Raw genomic sequence first — 24,351 nt, 5'->3', positions numbered from 1 at the left:
GTTACCATTAACCAATACACCACTACTTAATGCCTGTCATGCAATTTGTGACTTTTTGTTTTACATAGAAAAAGTTTGGAGGGGGGGACTTTCCTGGTGGTCTAGTGGTTAAGACTCTGTACTTCCACCGCAGGGGGCCCAGATTCAATCCCTGGTTGGGAAACTAAGGTCCCCCGTGCTGTAATGCAGACAAAAAAAAAAATTTTTTTTTTTTTTTGCATAGCCAAATCAGTTTGACTTTGGACCTTTTCAAACTGCTTTTAAACTTTTCAATGATTTGATTACTTTTTCTTCTACTTACTTACAGTCTCATAAAATTAATTTTAATGTATGAATTATCTGAAAATTTTTAACTACTAAATATAATGACATCAATTGCCTGTTGATTCAAAATGGCCCCTTTAACAAATAACAAATTCTTATTTACAGTATGGTCTTATGTTTACACTCTTCTCTCCCATTCACCTATTTCACTATTGTGTCATCAACAATAGCATCTAACATTTTTTGAGTACTTCCATGTACCAGCAATTTTCTCAGTCTCATTGAATCTCACACTTTACAGGTGAAGAAACTCGTGGTTGGAGAGATTAGGTAACTGAACTGTGGTTCTATGTCTGGTAAGTTGTTTTTCAGTTGCTAAGTTGTATCCAACTCTTAGTGACCCCATGGACAGGTTTCTGTCCTTCATTATCTCCTGGAGTTTGCTCAAACACATCTATTGAGTAGGTAATGCTATCCACCTCATCCTCTGCCTCTTCCTTCTCCTTTTGATAGACCTGAAACCCAAGCACTCTACCTCCAATACCTAAACTCACAACCACTCTGCTAAACTGTAACAAATTACTGATTGCTACAGCTTATCTCCTTTATGTTTATTGTGTTGTCAAGCCCTCTAAAAATAAATGTATTTTTTACTCAGATCATGTTAAATTTATAAATTAATTGGGGGAAAATTGTATCATCTCAGTATTTCAGTTTTTGCATCCAGCAACAAAGTATATTCTTCCAGTTCATTCAAGTTTTATAAATCTCAAGAAGAGCTTTATAATTTTCTTCATTTTGATCACATATATTACTTGTTAGGGTTATCTCTAGGTATTTTGTATTTGTTGTTACTATGGTCAATGGGATATTTTTCCCATTATTTGTTTCCAACTGGTTATTGTTGACACTTGGGAAAGGTACTGATTTTTGAATGTTGTTGTTGTTCAGTTGCCCATTTGTGTCCGACTCTCTGCAACCTCCTGGACTGCAGCATGCCAGGCTTCCCTGTCCTTCACTATCTCCCGGAGTTTGCTCAAACTCATGTCCATTGAGTCGGTGATGCCATCCAACCATGTCATCCTCCTGCTCTCAATCATTCCCAGCCTCAGGGACTTTTCCAATGAGTTGCCTGCATCAAGTGACCAAAATACTGAAGCTTCAGTTTCAGTATCAGTCTTTCCAGTGAGTATTCAGAGTTGATTTCCTTCAAGATTGACTGGTTTGATCTCCGTGCTATCCAAGGGATGCTCAGGAGTCTTCTCCAGTACCACAGTTCAAAGGCATTAATTCTTTGTCACTTGATCCTTTTTACGGTCCAGCTCTCACAACTGTACATGACCACGGAGAAGACCATAGCCTTGACTATACAGACCTTTGTCTGCAGAGTGATGTGTCTGCTTTTCAACACACAGTCATAGTTTTCCTGCCAAGTAGCAATCGTCTTCTGATTTCATGGATGCATGATTTTTATACATGTATCAAATATAGCCATTATTAATAATTTTTAGTTGACTTTCTTAGTTTATGTGTTTTCCTTTCTGATCATTATTTTTATTTTTGTTTTGTGGCTTAGTGCATCAATCAGAACTTCTAGAACAATGCTAATAGTTACAGAAGCCTTGCTTATGTGTTCCCGAAGAGAAAATCCTCTAGCATGTCACTGTTGTCAAGTATAATATTGGTTATTGGTTCAAGACAGTGGATCTTATTAAAGATGTAGTTTTTATTTTCTAGCTTTAAAATAGCTTTGAAAAGGAGGAGAAGGCTTCCCTGGGGGTTCAGTAGGGGAGAATCCACCTGCCAATACAGGAGACATAGGTACGATCCCTGGTCTGGGAAGATTCCACATGCCATGGAGCAACTAAACCCGTGGACCACAACTATTGAGCCTGTGCTCTGGAGCATGGGAATCATAACCACTGAGCCCACGCACTGCAACTGCTGAAGCCTGAGAACCCTAGAATCTACTCCACAACAAGAGAAGCCACTGCAATGTGAAGCCTGTGCACTGCAACTAGAGAGTAGCCCCACTTGCCACAACTAGAGAAAACCCATGCAGAAACAAAGACCAAGCACAGCCAAAATAAAATAAATTTAAAAAAATTTTAATGAGGAGACACTGATTTTTTGTATGTTTTTTGGGCATACATACCATTGAGGTAATTTTAGGATTTTTCTTACTGACTTCCTATTTGAAATAGAAAAATTCTAGATTATTCAATAAAAAGGTAGGTCTGAGTTTGGTCCTAGGGTATATGTCAGCTCTAAGTCATCCTAGGTCAACAGTACAGTCTGTTCTGAAAAATAAAAATAAAAAAAATTGATTTCTTTGATACGTATTTTCTCACACACATCTGGGAAATAGACAAATGATGTGAGTATAATGGAGAAGTCATTTTGGCTCACATGCAATTTTCCCCAGCATGTTACTATTTTCAAGTAGGCAGACTCAAGTTTTCTCATGATTATTAAGGAGAAAGCCTTAGCAATAAGACCTTCAGCAGGAGGTAAAAAAGCTGAAAAACCTAAAGAAGCAACTTACTTTTAAGTGATGGGTGAGTCAGTGGCTTCAGAAAACCATTACACTTTTCCTCTTTCAAGTTACCTGGCAAAGGTGCAAATGCAGCTGAAGAAGCTATAGAGACAATGCTCTTTGTATTAAAACAATTGATTAATTAAGAAGGCTATGTCCTGGATCAGATTCTTAATTCCGATGAAAAGGTCTCTATTAGAAGTAAATATCGTCTAAGACCTACTTCTCAAAGAAGAGAGCGTTAAGTTCCAGTGTTGAAAGCAGCAAGATTTTTCTGTGATATTGGGTACAACACCAGTAAACTGTTTTTGTTTTTTTCTTTTTCCTTAGTACTTCTATTTGGACTGTACTTCGTTACAAAGTTCCTTAGTTTTAAGTGTTCTTTCCCAATTCAATTTCTCCATCAGGCCTATTGTTTTTAGCACCTGAATTTGCACAACATGAGGTGATTTTATTTTTAAATTGTTGTTGAGGTTCTAATCTTGCTTTGTTTTTGTTTTCTTGTATTTTCCAGCTTTACCTGTATGGGGTGGCAGAGAAATGTCTGCATTCCTCATAGAACCATTGGGTCTCATGCAACCTGCTTATCACAATCCAGCCCACTTGAGATATTTTTTAATCTAGCCAGCTAATAGACACGAAGTATCTGCCATCAAGGAATTTAAGATAATTTATTTAAATATCGAAAATACCCTCCCCTATAAACAGTAATTCCACCCTCTCAGGCGTTCAGACAAAAAGCCATACTACAGCCTCTGTTCCTCAAGTCATATGCCCCATTCATTCACAAAATGCTACTGTCTCAACCTTCCAGCTACATCCAGAATCTGAATGTGTCCTCACTTCTCCACAGACACCACCATTATCTCTCACCTGAGTCACTGCAATAGATTTCTATCTCCTTCTATCCTTGTCGCCTCAACACTAGTTTCAAGAAGATGAGACTCTTTTCCTCGGAAAGCCAGAGCACGTTATTCCTCTGCTCAAAAGTCCACAATGTCTTACAACCTCACCCTGAGCAAAAATCCAAGTTTTTCTAATAGCCTATAAGACCCTATGTTCTCTGGCACCAACCACCCCTGACCTGTTCCCTTCCCTCCACACATTCCTCCAACCACTCCGGCCTTGTAGCCCCTCCAGCCTCTCAGGCCTGCTTCTATCTCCAGACTCTGTACTTGCTGTTCCCTCTACCTAGAATGGTCCTTCCCAAGTAATCAAGCTGGCTTGCCCCCTCATTTCCTTTAGGTTTTTGTTCAAATGTCATCACAGGAATGAGGCTTTTCTTGATTTATTTGCATAAATTGCAAATACACACATACATAGACATTCCCTATTTCCTTTCCCTAGCTTATTTTTCTCCATAGCAGAATGGAGAAACTGCTAAACTATTTATTTTACTTATTTTTTTTACCTGTCCGGTCCATTAGAAAAGAAGCCTGGTGTTCTCTGAGGCATCCCCAGTACCTAGAATGGTTCTGGCTCAATAACTACTTGCTGAGTGACCAAATAAGGCTCACTGTATGATGTGATGAAGGAAGAGACAAAGATGATGCAAAGTTATGACATTACTCATCACAAATTCAAGGAATACTTGGAAGAAGGTGAGCTGTGCACAGAAGTTTATTTTAATGCAGTCATATGGCTAGGTTGTGAAAACTTGTTCAAGAGATTTACTGAGCTGCTTCCTCAGATCAAGGACACTTGAAATTAAAGGGTTTTGAGTGGTTCGACTTGTCAGACCCCCCAGCGACTCACAAGATTGTTCTTCTATGATGTGACAAGACATCCAGACATACCAAAACTGAGACTGCAGGGGGGAAAAAAGCAGAAGCACTGCTGATATGACCAAGGATATACAAGTGTTCTGACTCACAGTGGATACAGAAATCAAGCAACAGGAGATTGCATTCACTTTCCACAGTGGACCAGTGCCCTCACTCAACAGAACGATTGCATTTAAAAAGTAAAGAATCTTATAAATCAATTTCAAAAGAAATTAAAACATTTTAAAAAGAAGAAATTGCATTTTTAGTATCTGTGGTTACCTCTGAAAGCCATCCTTCAGGGACAGGCCTGAATCACCAAGCATTTGTCCCACTGGTACGGCTTACATGTTCATGAACAAAATGCACGAGCAAAATCCAACCAACAAAAAGTCAATATTTATGACATTTTGAAGATGAATTTGCAAAGCTTAGAATAATCCTAAAACTTCTCACATGTGCTCGACTTAGATGTGTTTTCTATCCCTGATGCTGTGAAAATGTACTCTTTTTCTTCAAAGTGTGGAAATCAATCCTGGAGCTGCCTTCTATGACGTAAACCTAGAGTCATAATAAATTGAACAATGTCTGACTATTCACCTAGAGTTGAGGATATGGTTGCTTCTTAAGTGCCACTTTCCATTGTTAGATCAAGAATGCTGTGAGTAGCTGCAGGACTGTAACTGCACTTTGGAGATTAACAAGTTTATCAAATTATTTTTCAAGTTGACTGAAATCTTAATATTAGAGATCTGTTTTATATCATCAATGTTAAGAATTTAAACTTCACATGAGCCCACACATGTGTGGATTTCAAATTATGTAATCCATTACTTTAAAAGCACAGGTGCTTACATTCCAGCAGGGACAAGGGAATGAAATATAAGGAATGCCTGAGAAACTTTACAGACTGAAGGAGATAATGAAGGAAACGTGATGGCTAAATGCAATGTGGAATCTTGGATTGAATCCTAGGATAGAAAAAGGGCAATTGTGGAAAACTTAGGAAAATCTGAATAAAGGCTATAGTTTAGTTAATGATATTGTACCAATGTTAGTTTTTAAGTTTTGACAAATGTACCATATCAAGCTGTAAACATTAGTTGAAGCTGAATGAAGGGAATCCAGGAACATTTTCTACTCTTTACAACTCTTGTGTAAATCTAAAATTATTTCAAAAAAATTTTTAAAGGCTCTTATTCTAGAAATACAACAAAAATTTTAGCCATTTAAGGGTGCTCTGTTAAAATAAAAACTCAATGTCACAAAGTTGGTTTCATCTATTGATAATTATTGATACAGAATAAAGCAAGGCTACAGAAATCTGGAATTTCAGCTACTCTCAATATGCAAATAATCAAAAATAGACACACTGAATAACAATACCAAAAAACCTGCCATTGCTCTTTCACAACAAAACATAAATATCCCAAAACAAATAAAGGAAAGCCGCGTCAAGATAATTACGATCATATTTATACAGACTTACAGTGACAGTGAAGATCTGAAGAAACCATTATTTCAGCTAACACTGGGTATGAAAGATGCTGTAAATTTGGAAGGTACTTAAAGCTTGTTTCTACATGCTGGAATTATAAAAGATTACCTTATTCTTTATGCTTTTCTCTGCAATGGGCATATCAAGATCTAAAATCTGAACAATAAGCATAATACATTTTTGTATTAGCCCATGTGGTAGTGAAATAAAACAACAGGAAGCTATTTCTGCCCTGCAAGCTCTCATACCCTTTCTCCCCTTTTGTCCTCTCCCACTCTACGGGTTTGGGCTCTGACCAGGTCTCCTCTTTATATAGCATCATCAGTCTCGCTGGAGCCCTCCACTGAACTCCAGTCTATCTTCCCATTCTTATAAGCTATTTTCCTAAAATTCAGGTTACAACACATCACTTCTCTGTCAAAACAAAAGAAACTCTAAGGCTCTACCTATAGTCTAAAAAAAAAAACCTTAATATTATAAGGGTGAAATAATTCACTGAAGCCATAATTTCAAACCTACCTTTCAAGGCTTAGCCCACTATGTCCCATCATAAATATGGGAATAAATATCTTTAGGTATAAAGAGACTAGGAAAAAGAAAGTGAAAGTCGCTCAGTTGTGTCCGACTCTTTGCGATCCCAGGACTATACAGTTCATGAAATTCTCAAGGCCAGAATACCGGAGTGGGCTCAATACCCACCATCAAGCTTCTCCCAAGCCTCTGTTCATGCCCTTCTCATTAATAAAATTACTTAGTTTAGCTACTCTTTGCTGAGTGCTTATTATGTGCTAGACACAATGCTAAGAGATTTACAATTAATTTTTTCTATCATCTTACCAACTCCTAGGGGTATGTGCTACTAAATGAGGAAAAGTCAAAGCTATTAGCTAATTTTCCCAAGGTTACCTGGCTAGTAAGTGTTGGTATAAGAACTTGAGTTCCAATCTCCAAGTTCCAAACTCTGAACACAATCTTCTTATCAACTTCTATCAATCCATTAAGTCCCAGAATAAATGCTAACTTCTATTACCATTCCCAATTCCTCCAGTTGGAAATGATCATCTTTTCCAGAGACCCACATGCCTATTTGACTTCCCTGGTAGCTCACTCGATAAAAGAATCTGCCTGCAATGTAGAAGACCCAGGTTTGATCCCTCGGTTGGGAAGATCCCCTGGAGAAGGAAATGGCAACCCACTCCAGTATTCTTGCCTGGAGAATCCCATGGACAGAGGAGCCTGGCAGGCTATAGTCCATAGGGTCACAACTTATTGACTAAACCACCACCACTACCACATGCCTATTTAATTTCCTTTTATAAATCTTAATTCATCCTGCCTTGTATATAGGAAACAATATATATATGTCTGTATTACCCATTGGATTCAACAGCTTTGAGAACAGGAATAGCTCAATTATTATCCTTTACAACTTGGACTCATGATAATGTCATGGGATAGCAGAACTCAGTAAATGTCTGTCAAAGTAGGAAATCACATTCAGAGAAACTTCAACTTGTATTTAATTCTCTTAGTTGTTCACACACACACACACACACACACACACACACAAATGTTTGAACTACAGCTACCAAGAATTTCCCAGAGTACAAAGAATACAGGTTTTGAAGCTTGACAAACCTGTTCACAAATCTTGGCTCTACTACAAAGAAACAATCTGACCTTAGGGGCAACTCACTTAACCAAGGTGTGCTAAGTCTTCATCTGTAACATTAAGACTAGTCATAATAGGTGGAAAATATATTGCACTACATAGTAAAGTACACTTCTGATAAATTATGAGAACTTGTTTCATGCCCAGAATGATAGGCCCTCATCTCTTTAAAAAATGCTCGATGTTTCCAGAGGTAGATGACATGAAACACTTTAGATAATAAGACCAAGGATGGTGTATGATTAAATGCTATGTGTTCAGGGGTGGGAATGATCAGCACTGGCCAAAAAGAAAGTCTTCCTGAAAGGAAGGAATATGAGTTGGCTCATCAGGACTGAATTTGGACAGAAGGGAGAAAAATTCCAAATAAGTTGAACATCATAAGTAAAAGGGGTGAGGCTGGAGTAAAGAAGCTTATTCAAAAAGTATGCCTCCAGTACAATTTTTGCTTGGTGGACAAATGTCAGATGAATAAAATAAGGGCAGAGTCCAGAGCAAACTTTGAATATAATACTGGATATACTGCTAAACAGAAGTGGGAAAAGAGATGCTTCATATGGCTTATAGGAGAACATGCAAAATGAGAATCAGTGGATTATTTAATAAAGGCATGAATAAGAGTTTGCTATAATGAGCATAAACAAAATCTTACTTGTGGATATATCCTTTGTCTTTATTAGCTTTATTCCCTATTTTTATCTCTAACATCAATGTCAGTATTCCCACCCAATCCTGTCTTTTAGCACTATGAAACATATTTGTATGCATAGAGAAATAATGACTGGGTGTAGATAAAAGACAGAAGACATAGGGCTAAGGGTTCCTTACAAGTTAAGAATGCTGTTTTTTTTCTGAAGACCATCAGAACCAGGAAAAGTAGTTTATTCTTAACGTTAAGAATAAAAAAAAAAATTAGGCACATTCTATTGAGAAAAACAAAGCAATGCCAAATTGGTTAATGAGCTATGATATTGATATGAACTATCAATGTTCTATGACAGCTGATAAAGAATCAGCCAATATACACAAAACATAACACCTTTCAAAATGGACTCACACCTTCAAGATTCCTATTGCTTGAATGAAATTCACTCAGTTGTAGTTTTATACAAATCATCCACCATGAAATGGTCTAAGAGCCCAGCATCCTGAGTTTACATATAGATTTTCCAAATCAGTGGGCACCTATTCAATCAGAACTGAAAAAACTAAAAAGGAAAAATCTAGCTGACAAGTATTAATAACAGGAAAAATGTAATCCACTCATCTCCAGTAGTCCATATTAACTACATTGACAATAAGGAGTAACATAACACCCCTACTTCTAATTCATCAACATTTAATGTCCTAGAAATGAATTAGGGGTAACTCTTATTCTAATCAAAATTATCAGCCAACAGGAATGGTTTTTACTAAATGGAGAAGGTACTTTGAGAATTACAATGTCAATGTCAAAAAATATAGGAAAGAAAATTAAAAGCTAAATATGTTAAACAGAATTACTGTATCTTAACATAATATGTAACGTGTTAAAAATTTTTTTTTTTTTTTTTTTTTTACTATCTCAGTCAGTCAGTTCAGTCACTCAGTCATGTCTGACTCTTTGCGACCCCATGAACTACAGCACACCAGGCTTCCCGGTCCATCATCAACTCCTGGAGTCTACCCAAACCCATGAGTCAGTGATGCCATCCAACCATCTCATCCTCTGTCATCCCCTTCTCCTCTTGACTTCAGTCTTTACCAGCATCAGGGTCTTTTCCAGTGAGTTAGCTCTTCGCATCAGGTGGCCAAAGTATTGGAGTTTCAGCTTCAACATCAGTCCTTTCAATGAACACCCAGGACTGATCTCCTTTAGAATGGACTGACTGGATCTCCTTGCAGTCCAAGGGACTCTCAAGAGTCTTCTCCAACACCACAGTTCAAAAGCATCAATTCTTCGGCACTCCGCTTTCTTTATAGTCCAACTCTCACATCCATACATGACCATTGGAAAAAGCAGAGCCTTGACTAGACGAACCTTTGTTGGCAAAGTAATGTCTCCGCTTTTTAATATGCTGTCTAGGTTGGTCATAACTTTCCTTCCAAGGGGTAAGCGTCTTTTAATTTCATGGCTGCTATCAACATTTGCAGTGATTTTGGAGCCCAGAAAAATAAAGTCTGCCATTGTTTCCACTGTTAACCCTTTTATTTGCCATGAAGTGATGGGACCGGATGCCATGATCTTGGTTTTCTGAAAGTACTATCTTGTTCCATTCATATGGTACAAGAAAGGCCAAAGGCTATGAAGTTGCCTGTATCCCCTAGCAGATGGGGGAAGACATACTTTCAGCATATGAACTAGCCAATGCTGCAAAAATTCCATTTTTTTTTCAACTGGTCCATAGGCCATTAATGGAATTTAGGATACCTAAAAATAAGAGTAAAGAAAACAACCTAAGGCCTGTGTTCTAATTCTCAACAGTTTGCTTACAAGCTAAATTATTTTAACTTCTATCAACTCGTTTTCTCATCTGTAAATAGGACAGTTATATCTAACACAGGACAGTTAATGGTGGCTCATCTTCTTCTTTGAAGGACACAAAGTGTCCCCACAAAAATCAAAGGCAGTTCTCTAATTGGAAGGGGGTGCATGAAGATGGCTCTGCACAGTATTACACTGAAAATTGTGAAAATACTAACTGTCGTATCAAGAATGGGGACTTGAGGAAACTATTCCCCAATCTTCTCTTTGATGCCAGCACTGTCTGGTATAGTGACCACGGATTATATACAGGAACAGTGATATGGGAGAGGCAAAGAAGACCAAAAAGTGAATATCCACAGTGCAAATTCAGATAAGATATGCAATAAAAAATTATACTAAAAGTTCTTTGCTTAAACTGAATAGAAAAAGTCTCCCTTCTAGATTCTTGGAAAAATTAAATCCTCTTATCAAGAATTCAACTCAACATTGAACACCTATTATGTGCAAGCTACTAGGTAGGTACTATCAAAGACAGGGGAAAACATTAAAAGTCCCATGGGGCTTCCCAGATGGCTCAGTGGTAAAGAATCCGCCTGCCAATGCAGGAGATGTGGGTTTCACACCTGGGTCATGAAGATCCCCTAGAGAAGGAAATGGTAACCCACTCTAGTATTCTTGCCTGGAAAATCCCACTAACAGAGGAGCCTGGTGGGCTACAGTCCATGGAACCACCAAGAGTTGGACACAACTTAGCAATTGAGCGCACACACACACACACACGTACAACAAGCCCAATACATAAAATAATAATAATTACTATACCAGAAATACAAAGTATCGTGAAACTAAAGTACAGACACCCCTTAATCCTGAGCCTAGCATTTAAGGTTATAATCTACCCCTCAGCCAGGCCTCACACTGCAGATAAACACATTCTTCAGTCATTCCACACCACTTTTGCCAAACATATTATGCATTGTATGCTTCTGTGCTTTTGCTCATGTGATTCCTTCAGGCAAAAATTTCTTTATCTATGTCTTACTGAACTTATTTTTCATCCTCAAGACCAAAGTCCATTCCTTTTGCTTGACAAAGCCTTCCCACACCCAGGTGTAATGAAGGAAGGTGACTAAAACAGCAACAAAATGATCCCAGGAAACATACAGACAAAAGGAAAGAAATGCAAAATCTGTACCAGAGAAGCTAGAAGGTAACTATAAGATTAAAAATTTGTCAGAATCTTCTAGAAAACCATCATCCCATGCTACAGAGAAAGTTAACAAGTCTAACAAGGTCTGGCAGGAGGAACCCAAGCTGTAAGAGAAAGCCATCAAGATTATGGGATAATAGAAACAATAAAAACTCAGCAGTTAGCATTTTCATCTATTATTCCAGAAGGACTAAGAAGTATATGGAACGTTAACCACTGGTTAATGTTAATGTTAATGGATGGCATTAAAGAACAGAATTGAGTATTTTATAATCTTAAGACACTGGTGCCAGTGATAAAGAGCCCACCTGCCAATGCAGGAGACGTAAGAGACAAGGGTTTGATCCCTGGGTTGGGAAGATCCCCTGGAGGAGGGCATGGCAACCCACCCCAGTATTCTTGCCTGGAGAATCCCATGGAGAAAGGAGCTTGGCGGGCTACAGTCCATAGGCTCACAAACAGTCAGACACAACTAAAGCGACTTAGCACTTACCACAAGACAATGCAAAGATTAAGCATTAATTGTACCAGAGGGCACCTGGTTAAGTCTGAAAGAATGCCTTTGCCCAGAAACTGGCTTATTTCATCAGAAGTTCTCAACAGAAGGGCCTTGAACTACAAATGGAAGGGTGGAAGAAAGGATGTAAACTCCAGTGATACTATAAGGTATCATTTATCCACCACTCACTCACTGGCCATCTATCTCCTAGGTGCCAGGCCCCAGGATAATGCTGGGGATACAGCAATCAACAAAAGAGACAAATTCCTGCTCGTGGAGCTTATGGAAGGAGAAAGTCAATAAAAATACCTTAGTGATTTCAGGTGATGATCAGCTTATAGAAAAATAGAGCCAACTAAAGAAAAAGAAAATGAGAGGGCTGGGCTGGAAGGGCTGCTTCAGAACTGTGGGTGCAAGTCTGGCAGATCTGAGGGTAGAACCAGAGAAGAGGAAGGCTCTGACCAGGACACATCTGCAGACAAGGCTCAGGGCCAGAACATAATGAATTAAAACAATGGTAAGAAAGAAGAGGTAGGCAGAGCCAGATGAGAAAGTCTGGATGTCACATTTAAGCGTGATGAAGTTGCTGGAGGGCTCCAAGCTCACAGAGATGGGATCTGAGCTGCTCTTTGATCACTCAGGCTGCTATGAAAAGAAAGGACTATAGGCACCAAGCACAAAATGCTAATTTGGACTAGGCCAGTGGCAGTAAAGTTGGTACATGTCAGACACTATACGTAAATAAAGATGAGAGCCAGTCCTAGGAAAACATTTTTGGAAAAAGGGAAGCATCACAAAGACAACCTTCCAATATGACATGTGCAGGATGTGTCATACACAAGCCTTGACTGTCAGTGCTCCTTTAATCCTCTCCTCCCCATTGGGTGGTGGGCTCCCTGAGAATTTTCATTCATTGCTGTATCTCCAAAGCTCAGCACAATGCTTGGAATACCAGCAGGTACTATGAAAAGACTTTTTTACCAGTAAATCTTGACACTTTAAACACAGGAAAGTACAACCTTATAGGTATCATCAAAATTTAGTAGGATGAGACTCAACAGTAGTCTGTAAACACTGAAGCCCTAATACGTGAATAGGTGATGAAATTCAGAAAGAACCTACACTCTTTCAAATAAACAAGTTTACCCAGACATTGACTGAATCTCTGCTACATGTCAGACCAGTGCAATACCCTGAGAACAGAGAGACACTGCCTCTCCTGTCTCCCAGGGAGGTATTCACACCCTGGTGATCCAGACAGGTTATATGCCGTCTGCAATGGCAGAGAATGAGAGGAAAGCATACAGTAAGAAACATGTTAGCGTCCCCATTTTTAGAAAAGGGAACACCATAAACTTTGCAACTGAGCCTAACTTCAACTCAAGATAAAATTCCAGAACAGATGATCAAAAGAGGGTTTGTGGGCACTGAGAAAAGGATGAGGTGAATGGTTAGAACCAGCTCATGTACCTGAGAAAGCCACACCTGGCTAATGTCATGTCCTTGGTTTGATAGTTAAGAGAATAGATTGGAAGAGAGTCGATATATCTGAATTTTACTAAAGTTTCTTGATCTCATTTTAATACTATCTCTCACGATAAGATGGAGAAAAATGGACTAAAAGAAGCGTCAAGTATATTTGGAACTGCTACAACGGTCTTGCGAAAAGAACTGGTCAAGTAAACAGAGGTCCTCAAAAGAAATGAAAAACATTTTTAATAAATAAAGTAAAATGATAAATGATACCAAGGCAAAAAGATAATGGCACAGGGATTTCCAAAGAAAACAGGCTGGCAGGACCACAATCAATAAGCCCTTTGCCAAATGAACATGAAGACATAAATGATTTGCTGACCAAATTATCAGATAATAACTTGAGGAAGCAATAGCAAATACAACAGATAATAAAGTCAGAATTCCAAAAGCTCATACGATCTGCCAAACTGGGCAAAAATCAACAGCTTTACATTTTCTCAGAAAATTCAAATTTTCTACTTATCTTTTTAAAATCCAACACTACTAGAACATGGTTGGAAGTGTGGGGAGCAGGGAATGACTTAGGGCTTTTCGTGGACAGCAAGCTAATGTAAGTAAAGTTGTTGAAAAGCCTAATGCAACCTTTGCGTGTGTGCATGCTCAGTCATATCTGACTCTTCACAACCCCATGGACTGTATCCTGCCAGGCTCCTCTATCCATGGAATTTTCCAGGCAATACTAGAGTGGGTTGCCATATCCTATGTCAGTGGATCTTCCTGACCCAGGGATTGAACCGGCATCTCCTGCACTGGCAGGCAGGTTCTTTACCACTGAGCCACCTGGGAAGCCCAATGCAACTTTAGGCAACACTAAGAATTCAGAAGAAAGAAATGACTACATCTAGTCTAGTGAGTTCCTTTCTATGCAACACACTTCAGTGGAACTGTTAAACTAGAATTCACTCATACAGATGAGAGACTTGGGGAGTACTTCTGGTAGTTGCTAACTGAACATATGCATTTAATGCTGCTCCCTCCCAAAATGCCACTTAAATGACAGTAGAGGAATTCAAAATATCTGGAACTAGGATTTAGGTAGGAGAGAGACAATTAACCTAGCAGAATCCAAGAAACTAAATTCTGAGTCAACAGTGGGAAAGGCCAGGAAGCAAACCAATTAATACCATAAAACTCTCCCAAACTTCAGGAATTTGTGGTATATGATATCTTTGGAACCAGAGGAGGAAAACGGGAGGATTCATGAAAGGGAGGAGTGAGACCCTTGGAGCAGAAAGGGAACTAACTGCCCCTCCTCTATCCAGAAAAGTTATGGGCAAGGGGAGAGAAAACAAAAGGAATAAGTGCAAGTTTACATATTAAATACTGAGACCAAGTCCCTCTCCAGTTGTGTTTCCCTGCTTTGGTCCCAGAATCCTAGCAGTCAAACAAACACTCTCCAGGAGATGAGAAGAGATTTCCTGGGGAAAATCTGATCAGTTCAAAAAAAAAGACCAAAACATACTGACACTGAGTGTTTCCAAAAAATAGGGCCTGGCCAAACCACCATACCCTACAGGGCTTCCCTGGTGCCTCAGACTGTAAAGAATCTGCCTGTAATGCAGAAGACTCAGGCTTGATCCCTGGGTCCGGAAGATCCCCTGGAGAAGGGAATGGCAACCCACTCCAGTACTCTTGCCTTGAGGATTCCACGGATAGAGGAGCCTGGCAGGCTATAATTCATGGGTCGAAAAGAGTTGGACATGACTGAGTGACAAACACACAGACCACACTACAGTGAACCCCACAGTCAACAACCCCATCCTCAAATGAATACAATGCTTTCAACAAGCTTTGGGAGCCTGGCACTTAAACAATGAGCAGATAATTAAGTACTACCATCAGCGGCTGTACTTTGCTGGAGCAGCCGTGAAGAGATACCCCACATCCAACATAAGAGAAAACCAAGTAAGATGGTAGGCACTGAGAGAGGGCATCAGAGGGCAGACACACTGAAACCACAATCACAGACACCTAGCCAATCTGACCAAACGGACCACAGCCTTGTCTAACTCAATGAAACTAAGCCATGCCATGTGGGGTCACCCAAGACAGGCGGGTCATGGAGGAGAGGTCTGACAGACTGTGGTCCACTGGAGAAGGGAATGGCAAGCCACTTCAGTATTCTTGCCTTGACAACCCCATGAACAGTATGAAAAGGCAAAATGATAGGACACTGAAAGATGAACTCCCCAGGTCAGTAGGTGCCCAATATGCTACTGGAGATCAGTGGAGAAATAACTCCAGAAAGAATGAAAGGATGGAGCCAACGCAAAAACAACACCCAGCTGTGGATGGGAATGGTGATAGAAGCAAGGTCCGATGCTGTAAAGAGCAATATTGTATAGGAACCTGGAATGTCAGGTCCATGAATCAAGGCAAATTGGAAGTGGTCAAACAGGAGATGGCAAGAGTGAACATCGACATTCTAGGAATCAGCAAACTACGATGGACCAGAATGGGTGAATTTAACTCAGATGACCATTATATCTACTACTGCGGGCAGGAATCCCTTAGAAGAAATGGAGTAGCCATCATGGTCAACAAAAGAGTCCAAAATGCAGTACTTGGATGCAATCTCAAAAACGACAGAACGACCTCTGTTCGTTTCCAAGGCAAACCATTCAATATCATGGTAATCCAAGTCTATGCCCTGACCAGCAATGCTGAAGAAGCTGAAGTTGAACAGTTTTATGAAGACATACAAGACCTTCTAGAATTAACACCCAAAAAGATGTCCTTTTCATTATAGGAGACTGGAATGCAAAAGTAGGAAGTCAAGAAACACCTGGAATAACAGGCAAATTTGGCCTTGGAATGCGGAATGAAGCAGGGCAAAAGCTAATAGACTTCTTCCGAGAACACACTGGTCATAGCAAACACCCTCTTCCAACAACACAAGAGAAGACTCTACACATGGACATCACCAGATGGTCAACATCGAAATCAGATTGATTATATTCTTTGTAGCCAAAGATGGAGAAGCTCTATACAGTCAACAAAAACAAGACTGGGAGCTGACTGTGGCTCAGATCATGAACTCCTTATTGCCAAATTCAGACTGAAATTGAAGAAAGTGGAGAAAACCACTAGACCATTCAGGTATAACCTAAATCAAATCCCTTATGACTATACAGTGGAAGTAAGAAATAGATTTAAGGGACTAGATCTGAAAGAGTGCCTGAAGAACTATGGACAGAGGTTAGTGACATTGTACAGGAGACAGGAATCAAGACCATCCCCATGGAAAAGAAATGGAAAAAAGCAAAATGGCTGTCTGGGGAGGCCTTACAAACAGCTGTGAAAAGAAGGGAAGCGAAAAGCAAAGGAGAAAAGGAAAGATATAAGCATCTGAATGCAGAGTTCCAAAAAATAGCAAGGAGAGATAAGAAAGTCTTCCTCAGCAATCAATGCAAAGAAATAGAGGAAAACAATAGAATGGGAAAGACTAGAGATCTCTTCAAGAAAATTAGAGATACCAAGGGAAAAATTCATGCAAAGACGGGCTCGATAAAGGACAGAAATAGTAGGGACCTAAGAGAAGAAATGGCAACCCACTCCAGTATTCTTGCCTGGAGAATCCCATGGACGGAGGAGCTTAGTGGGCTATAGTCCACAGGTCACAAAGAGTCGGACACAACTGAGCGACTTCACTTCACTTTCACTTTCAAGAGAAGCAGAAGATATTAAGAAGAGGTGGCAAGAATACACAGAAGAACAGTACAAAAAAGAGCTTCACGACCCAGATAATCATGATGGTGTGATCACTCATCTAAAGCCAGACATCCTGGAATGTGATGTCAAGTGGGCCTTAGGAAGCATCACTATGAACAAAGCTAGTGGAGGTGATGGAATTCCAGTTGAGCTATTCCAAATCCTGAAAGATGATGCTATGAAAGTGCTGCACTCAATATGCCAGCAAATCTGGAAAACTCAGCAGCGGCCACAGGGCTAGAAAAGGTCAGTTTTCTTTCCAATCCCAAAGAAAGGCCATGCCAAAGAATGCTCAAACTACCGCACAATTGCATCCATCTCACACGCTAGTACTGCTGCTGCTGCTGCTGCTGCTGCTGCGTCGCTTCAGTCGTGTCTGACTCTGTGCAACCCCATAGACGGCAGCCCACCAGGCTCTGCCATCCCTGGGACTCTCCAGGCAAGAACACTGGAGTGGGTTGCCATTGCCTTCTCCAATGCATGAAAGGGAAAAGTGAAAGTGAAGTCGCTCAGTCGTGTCTGACTCTTAGCGACCCCATGGACTGCAGCCTACCAGACTCCTCCATCCATGGGATTTTCCAGGCAAGAGTACTAGAGTGGGGTGCCATTGCCTTCTCCGTACACGCTAGTACAGTGATGTTTAAAATTCTCCAGGCCAGGCTTCAGCAATACATGAACTGTGAACTTCCAGATGTTCAAGCTGGTTTGAGAAAAAGCAGAGGAACCAGAGATCAAATTGCTAACATCTGCTGGATCATCGAAAAGAAAGAGAGTTCCAGAAAAACATCTATTTCTGCTTTATTGACTATGCCAAAGCCTTTGACTGTGTGGATCACAATAAACTGTGGAAAATTCTGAAAGAGATGGGAATACCAGACCACCTGACCTGCCTCTTGAGAAATCTGTATGCAGGTCAGGAAGCAACAGTCATAACTGGACATGGAGTAACAGACTGGTTCCAAATAGGAAAAGCAGTACGTCAAGGCTATATCTTGTCACCCTACTTATTTAACTTATATGCAGAGTACATGATGAGAAACACTGGGCTGGATGAAGCACAAGCTGGAATGAAGATTGCTGGGAGAAATATCAATAACCTCAGATATGCAGATGACACCACCCTTATGGCAGAAAGGGAAAAGGAACTAAATAGCCTCTTGATGAAAGTGAAAGAGGAGAGTGAAAAAGTTGGCTTAAAGCTCAACATTCAGAAAACGAAGATCATGGCATCTGGTCCCATCACTTCATGGGAAATAGATGGGGAAACAGTAGAAACAGTGTCAAACTTTATTTGCAGACGGTGATTGCAGTCATGAAATTAAAAGACACTTACTCCTTGGAAGGAAAGTTATGACCAACCTAGACAGTATATTAAAAAGCAGAGACATTACTTTGCCAGAAAGGTCTGTCTAGTCAAGGCTCTGGTTTTTCCTGTCGTCATGTATGGATGTGACAGTTGGACTATAAAGAAAGCTGAGTGCCAAAGAATTGATGCTTTTAAACTGCGGTGTTGGAGAAGACTCTTGAAAGTCCCTTGGACTGCAAGGAGATCCAGCCAGTCCATCCTAAAGGAGATCAGTCCTGAGTGTTCATTAGAAGGACTGATGTTGAAGCTGAACCTCCAATACTTTGGCCACCTCATGCGAAGAGCTGACTCACTGGAAAAGACCCTGATGCTGGTAAAGATTGAAGGCAAGAGGAGAAGGGGACGACAGAGGATGCGATGGTTGGATGGCATCACCGCCTCAGTGGACATGGGTTTGGGCGGACTCCGGGAGTTGGTGATGGACAGGGAGGCCTGACGTGCTGTGGTTCACCAAGTTGCAAAGAGTCAGATACGATTGAGCGACTGAACTGAACTGAACTGAACTGAGACAGTCAAGGAGGGAAACCTTTAACATGAATGCAGAGATAAACAGAAGAAACTAAGTTGGAAGAAACAGATGATGCAGATACAGAGAGAAGTGAACTTAAAACAAATGCACACACATAAGCAGAGAGAACAGATGGCAAAAAAATAAATGATAATGATGAGAAGAAAGCAAAATACCATATGAAATTAAGAACTCATAGCAGAAATAAAAATATAATAGACAAACTGAAGAAATCTAATAGAATATGGATTAGAAGACAAGGAGTTCAGAAATGAAAGAAAAGCTAAGAAAAGTAAGGACCAAGGAAAACAGGTGGGAAGAAATCGAAGAATTCAGGAAAAAACTTCCCAACTGCAAAATATAAATTTCCAGATTGAAAGACCCCCACAGTGTCCAACATAATGGATGAAAACAGATCCACAAAAAAGGCACATCACTGAAAAATGTCAGAAGATGGATCACAAGGAAGACACTAAAAGGTTCCAGAGAGAATAAAGAAAGTTTAATACATTAAAAAAAAAAAAAAATCAAGAATCAGACTCAGACTTCAATAGCTATCCTAGCAGGAAGAAGACAAAGGAAAAATACATTTTAAATTCTGAGAGAAAATAATTTACAATCTAGAATTCTAAATCCAGCCAAATATAAATATTCATGAAGGATAAAAATATGTAAGTTATCTAAAAATTACATGTATCCTTTTCTCAGGAACCTATTAAAGGAGGTATTTTTTTTCCAATTAAGGGAATAAACCAAGAAAGAAAACACCAGGACAAGAACACTGATGAGAGAAATCAAAGGCTCAATAAATGGAGAACTACACAGCATTCACAAACTGGAAGACTTGATATTACTTAACAAATTCTTTCCTAATTGATCTATAGTTGCGGGGCTTCCCTGGCGGCTCAGATGGTTAAGAATCTGCTTGCAATGCAAGAGACTTGGGTTCGATCCCTGGCTCAGGAAGATTCCCTGGAGAAGGGCACGGCAACCCACTCCAGTATTCTTGCCTGGAGAATTCCATGGACAGAGGCACCTGGAGGGCTACAGTCTATGGGGTCTCAAAGAGTCAGACATCACTGAGTGACTAACACTTTCACTTCACTATAGTTGCAACGCAAGCCAAATCAGCAGGATTTGGGGGTAAATATTGATAAACTGATTTTAAAATGTGTAAGGAAAGGCAGAAGAGTAGAATAGACAAAATAGTTTTCTACATTACTCTCACCACTTGATTTCAATATATACTATAAAGCTACCATAATCAAGACCATTTGGTATTAGTGTCAAGACAAACAGATGAATGAAAGAGAAAATTCAGACCCATATATACATGGTTAATATTTGGGAAAGGTACATAAACAATTCAATGGAAAAAAGTATAACCTTTTCACCAAACTGTACTAGACTAATTAGACACCCATATGCAAACAAAAAAACAAAATCCCCAACCTATACCTCAAACTTTATCTAAAAATGAACTCAAAAGGTATCCTAGAAATATGTGTCAGATGTGAAAAGAGAATATTGTAGGGTAGTGTGTTACCTTGCTGCTTAGCTGGGGAAATGATATGAGAATCTGGAGTCTGCTTACTCCTGATATAGGCTATCAGGCAGTTCTGTGGTTTTCAGACTCTTCTCATCCACACCCTCAGAGATCCCTAAGCCTTAGACTCCTGCTACTAGAGGCAGAGATAAATACCAGTGTTCAATCCGCCAAGTTGACTAGATTTATTGGTCTCATTCCAAACACAGATATTCTAAATTTTCCCCAGGCCTTCTAGCTTAAAGGCAAAACGGACGTTTTCTTCCTCCAACTCTATTTCACCATCTTTTCTTCCCTCCTTTCCCCAGTTTATTTTTCTTACTCAGAGTTGCAAAATAAAGTTACACGGCCATTTTTAAAACACATGTTTTAATAAAATTTTTTAAGTACATGGATTCCACATAATTGGGACACCAACACAAGAAAGATGAAGTGAATCCTTGGTATGATGTGAAGGGAGATCTCAAATTAATAACTTTGAACAGGCCTGAGAAGTAGGTAGCCCAGACTGGAGCTACAGGAGATAGATGTCTTGTCAGGAAATTGAAATTAATTAATATCTAAGGGACTTCCCTGGTGGTCCTTTGGCTAAGACTCCATGATCCCAAGGGTTAAACCCCTGGTCAAGGAACTAGATTTCACACACTGCAACTAAAGATTCCACATGCTGCACCTAAGACCCAGCACAGCCAAAAAAATAAAAATAAATAAAATAATTTTTTTAAAAGACTATCAAAGGTATCTGTGCTGACTCAAAGAAATTCACACAACCAGGTAAGAATGTAGAGGTCAATTAGTCCTCAACAAGTACACAGAAAACCAGGTAAACAGCAAAACATGACAATTATCTCCAAGAGCAACACAAGATTATGTAGGAATGATGAAATACTACATGAGTCAGCTGTAAAGAACATTTACATAGTCATAATGAAAGGACCTGAACATCAGTCCAAACAGAACCGTGATACCTCTACAGTAGGATAGGGGGACTGGAAGCATGTAGATGGAACATAAGTGTGCTCTTCATCTTTCACAGTGGAGGCCAAAACTAATGCCGAAAACTGAAGAGTCAGGTGGCAGCAATCTAAGCATGTTAGAGACACAGAGAGAAATAGCAAGAGATTTAGTTCAAAGATTTAAAAGTGATGGCCTCAGGGGCGCATAAAATGGGGGAAAGCCTTTTTAAAAAATAACAATTCTGCTTCCAATGTTTGACTCTTTAAAAATGTAGGCATGTATAGCTTTGATAAAAATAAAAATTAAATAAACTTAAAAAAAAATAATCAAAGCCTAAAAGGGTAAAAAAGAGAAGCCCAGACTAATACAGAATCTAGAAACATACTTAGAAACGGCAGTATAAACTAAGGGTTTTTAAGTTTAAATGTATACAACTCAGTACACATTAAGGATGATTTTCTGTTTTTTTATCTTCTATATAGCTAGTGGGTACAGAACTAGAATCAGCAGTAAAGTTACATGGACAGAGAGGTCAGCTGTGCAAAAAAACAATTTCTAATAACTGCCTGCAAGTAGAGTTAACTGACTCAGGAAGCAGTGAGTTCTCTGTTGATGAGAGCCTGAACAAAACCACTTAGTGCATGTGATATCTTGGTGGGTTGGAATACAGAACTCTAAATCCCCACCAGTTGTGGGATTCTGTAAAAATTTCCTGGTTATCATCTCCTTTGAATTAGCACCTTCCAAAGTGGGACTAGTAACACTGGTAGGCGAAGCAGTTTAGGTACTTAGGACACACAAGCTTCTTCCTTCTACCTCATCTCTGTCGCTTTTCAGCTTTCAATTTTTCATTTCAGACGTCTTAAGTATATTTACATTTCATTACAAATCATCTATGATATTTTGGAAGCAGATGAGATATAAATAGACTTAAAGAGTAGAAGAGAAAACGCACGTCTGGATAGGAGAAAACTGGAAGAGAAACGAGAAGATGGTCTGACTGGTGGTAAGAAATGAAGAATGGGTACCCATTCCAGTATTCTTGCCTGGAGAATTCCATAGACAGAGGAGCCTGCTAACAGACATTAAACAGGTCACGGTGCCCAGTTAGGGAAGAGCACCTGGGCTTGCTGGCAGGGTGAAAGGGCAGAGATCTGTGGCTCAGTCACGAAAACAGATGAGCCGCAAGAGAGCCATTTAAGATTAGAGAACAGCAAAGGGACATTTCTGACTTGTTCTACTTTAAATATAAAGTTCCTAGAACCTAGTGCTATCAAAGAACAAAAGTCACTCTGCTTAAATGCTGGTCATTTCAATGGGGAAATAAAGACATTAAACACATTACAGGTCCTACCTTTTTAAGGGATCACCTCAAGAGTGACTCATCCACAGTATTCAGGGAAGTTTTACATTATTTTCTACTCAAGGACAGTAATTTTTCTTTCACTCGTGTCATAAAATACTGACATGACTACAGAGACAATAAATTTAGCCCAAAGCTTACCAGACTCCATCCTTAACCAGTTAAGAGCTGACACAGAACACACTTCAAAAATAATGTTTAGGGAACTTCCCTGGTGGTCCAGGGGTTAGGACTCTGCGCTTCCACTGCAGGGGACACAGGTTCGATCCCTGGTTAGGGAACTAGATCCTACAGGCTGCAACAAAAACCTGGCACAGCCAAGTAAGTAAATAAATAAATAAAAATTAGAATCTATCAAGAAATTATCAGCACCGTGCGCTCAGTAAATGGTGTAACTTTTCTGGGGCTACTTAAGAGACTCAGGTGAGCTCCGACACTCTGTGGATGCCCCTCAGCCCTCCCTTTAACAGACTGACACTTCTCAAGGGAAAGGCTCCTTCTTGGTTGAATCCAGTCCTCAGCATCCTGAGTAGCACGGTGCTCAGTAAATGATGAACCAAAACAAAGCATGTGACAGGCCTGGAATTTTCTCTGTATTCTACCAACATTCTTGATTTTCTTCCCTTTTGTTTAGGGCCTTCCCCTCACTCCTGAGCCCGTCACAAGAAGGTGTCATTTCTGCATGCTGCTCTCTACCCTTCTGGCCACACTTTGAACAAAATTAAGTGGGATTTGTGGCTGTATTCACTCTGCTCCAGGCAGGCACTGGGAAGATGGGCCAGAAGACCTGTCACTGTATACCTGCACAGTGGCAGAGCAAAAAGTAAATCTCTGTTCTTATAAATCTATTGAGCAGTGCTGACCACCTAGCACACTTTCAGGTGCTGACAAGGCTGTGGTCTCTAGCTTATGATATGCTCTTTTTACCCTGACTGGCTAGTATGAATGTCTTCACCAAGACTTCATTATATAATGTGGGAAAACATGCTAACAAGGGCAGGTTTAAAATCACCAGAATTAACTTGAAACATTTCACTGAGTGGCTTCTTTTTTTCAGGTTCATTCCCATTTCCTTCCATGGAAAGGTCACCTTTGTTTTCATACTTAATTTGACAGGAAACATGAGCATCACAGGGCTTCCCTTGTGGCTCAGTGGTAAAGAATCCGCCTGCAATGAGGGAGACCTGGGTTCAATTCCTGGGTTGGGAAGATCCCCTGGAGAGGGAAGGCTACCTACTCCAGTATTCTGGCCTGGAGAATCCCATGGACTCAAGAGTCAGACACGACTGATCGACTTTCACTTTTCACGAGCATTACAAACTAAATTTCTAGTCTCTGAATACCCCATGCGCTTAGTCACTCAGTCATGGACTATAGCCCAGCAGGCTCCTCTATCCATGGGATTATCCAGGCAAGAATGCTGGAGTGGGTTGCCATTTCCTTCTCCACTGAATA

At 39.9% G+C, this 24,351-nt stretch overlaps 1 protein-coding gene and 1 non-coding gene across 4 annotated transcripts in view; one reads left to right on the top strand and one right to left on the bottom strand.

Moving 5' to 3' along the window:
• SLC44A1 (solute carrier family 44 member 1) overlaps positions 1 to 24,351 on the bottom strand; it is a 217,127-nt gene that overhangs the window by 177,174 nt on the left and 15,602 nt on the right. The gene's annotated exons all lie outside the window — the stretch shown is intronic.
• On the top strand, positions 23,105 to 23,177 carry TRNAG-UCC. Its single transcript has one exon. It is a non-coding gene; the product is annotated as a tRNA-Gly (tRNA).

Source organism: Oryx dammah, unplaced genomic scaffold (assembly GCF_014754425.2).
Source record: "Oryx dammah isolate SB20612 unplaced genomic scaffold, SCBI_Odam_1.1 HiC_scaffold_1, whole genome shotgun sequence".
NCBI classification, from domain to species: domain Eukaryota; kingdom Metazoa; phylum Chordata; class Mammalia; order Artiodactyla; family Bovidae; genus Oryx; species Oryx dammah.
Note: the sequence above shows the minus strand (reverse complement) of the source record. Positions and strands in the feature narration are given on the sequence as shown.